Here is a 2500-nt window from a genome sequence, read left to right on the forward strand (position 1 = left end):
TTCTGAATTAGCCTGGTGGGTTTATTCTTTCAACTGTTCAAACTACTTCGAGGTGTGAGCTGGGAACCTCCTCTTTGTGAGGAAATGATTTGAAGTCTAGTTTTGTCCCAAATGAAAGAGAACAGTTTTGCTGTCCCAAATGAAATTTCTAGGCACTCAGGAGGGGTTGCGTGCTTGAGCCTCACACCCTCAGCGTGACTTTTCACCTTCCTCTCAGTGTGTGCTCCCCGCTCTGTCTCCTGGACTTGAATCTACTTGGTCCTGGTCCTCTGACTGAGAGGCCAAGACTGTGGCCTGCTCCCATACGGCCAAAGCCACATGTAAAGTTTCCCTCACTTTGAAAACTAGTGTGCCTCAAACAGTTGGGGGTAGAGTTAAAGAGATCTTTAAAGGCTGAAAGGATGGTTTCATCTGTTACATTTCCTCCCAAAAATGCTCCTGGTGAATTGCTAGAACAAATAACAACATTGTTCACCAGGGCTTGGAGGCCCAGGCCTGCTGGTGAATGGCCATTGTGTTTGTCCAGCTACTGATACCTGCGCTTTTGTGGTGGAAAGAAGGCCGGGGCCATGACATCAACACAGCACAAGCACCCCTCTGTGCAGACACCAGAGCGGGGCCCGTCGCAGTGGGAACCCAACACGGGATCCCTCTGAGAAGGTTTTCTTTAAATCCAACTCCAATGCATTGTTTATGAAAACAAGGCTATTAGGTATATTAATAATTTGATAAATAGGGATTTGCCCTTAATTATTCATGAAGAACATTTGGCAACAGTAAAATTATATTCGCAGAACAGGTTTATAAACCAGCTAATTATAAATTAAGTATGCAAGAGAAAATTGCTAACCTTGAAATTAAAATATTTTATGATTCTGCAATTACAAAAAAAAAAGGTAGAGAATTATCAAAACCCCAGTGTGAGCAGAGTACAGCAGGTCTGTACAGATGGCACTGTGTGGGCCAGAGGAGTGACAGCACAGGAGGGGACGGGCACGGGCCCTACCTTCCCCTAGCAACCCCTTGAGTGGAGGTTTGTTCCTCTCAAGTGCAACTTCCCAAGAGGAAAGTCTGGAATGGCCACCAGCTCCCATCATTGAAAGGCCCAAACAGTTTCCTGCAAAGGGCAGGGCAGTCACCTCTGTCTGCTGTCAAAACCCCAGCCCATAAACACATGAATGTTTCCTCTGCTCACATGGCTATGCTTGGAGCTCATAGGGAAGTCCTGGCTCTCCTATTTCTTTGCCCTCCTGCTGGGCTGAGGGCCAGTGAATTTGGGGTCCAAAGGGGCAAGATTGGAGTTGGAAGCAAGACAGCGCAGTCTCACTCCTGCCCACTAGAGGGCTTCTCTACCTGGGAGCAGGCAAATGCCACAGTGGGTGCCTGTGGGTCAGGACACAGCTCAGACATGGAATAATCCTCTCTTGGGAGCTGGTCTCACCCACCACTACCAAGCCCAGCTTCCACGTCAGGAGGTTCTGTCCACCACCATCCCCTAAGGCCTCCACCGCCTTATTTTCCCAGGTCCTAATGGCCAGCCATACGTACTCCTTGAACATCACTCAAATTTCCCCTTTACATATCTGAAAAGCGAACATGCAGGGGAATTGTTCCTTTTAATGACTAGATGTCCTCCCCTGTAATTCAGGCAGATGTTAAAGAGTTAAGGAAAGTGACCAAGATGAATAATGGGAGGGGAAAAAAGTAGGCCATATTCCTTAACTTCTTCTATGGCTATGTCACATCGGGGATACAAGTTGTACAGGCTCCATAAGTGTGGAGAGCAGCTCTGCCTGCTTTCCCTGGGCCAGAGCTCAGTGACTTCTCCCATACGCTCCTGATATCAAAGGGAAAAGCAAAATCTACTGAAGTGCCTTTCTTTTTCTTTCAGTCATGAAGAGTCTTGACCTCCCTGGGAGTCAAAAGCCTCACTAATTGCTCATGTAACACAGAAAACAGCGCAGGGCACACTTGCATGCCCGAGTCCTTACCCTGACACTGAGACACAGCTGCAGGTCAGGTAGGCAACCAATCAGGGAGGGCTCTGGGAACTCAGATAATGAAAATTTTTTCATGTATAAAATCCTTAATCAAAATGCTAGTGGCGTCATCTTGTAGTGCAGACACTGCAACTTAAAATTAATATACAACAGAACCTTTAACATCCTCTGGCAGTGTGGTAATTGTGCTCCTGAACTGTGGCATGAGCATCCCAACCTTGGGCAGTGGGCTGGCTCCATGCCCAGCACCCAGAACCTCACTGTGCCAGGACCCTGGGTCCAGAGGGACTCCAGAATTCAAGGGCAGATCAGCAAACATAATGTGCCACTGAGAACAGCACAACGCCGTGGGGCATGACCGGCTCAACAAGCAGCCACAACCTAATTTTGGGCACGGCTTTAAGCCACCTTCAACCAATTAGTTTAACTCCATCAGAGAGTATCTAAAGAATATTTTCATCATTTGGAATAGACTATTTACCATTTGATAGGATACATTT

General features: G+C 47.2%; 1 protein-coding gene across 10 annotated transcripts in view; it reads right to left on the reverse strand.

Annotated features, from left to right (window-relative positions):
* Ebf3 (early B-cell factor 3) overlaps window positions 1-2500 on the reverse strand; it is a 121889-nt gene that overhangs the window by 50159 nt on the left and 69230 nt on the right. The gene's annotated exons all lie outside the window — the stretch shown is intronic.

This window comes from Chinchilla lanigera, unplaced genomic scaffold (assembly GCF_000276665.1).
Source record: "Chinchilla lanigera isolate Chin_1 unplaced genomic scaffold, ChiLan1.0 scaffold00076, whole genome shotgun sequence".
In the NCBI taxonomy this organism is placed as follows: Eukaryota; Metazoa; Chordata; class Mammalia; order Rodentia; family Chinchillidae; genus Chinchilla; species Chinchilla lanigera.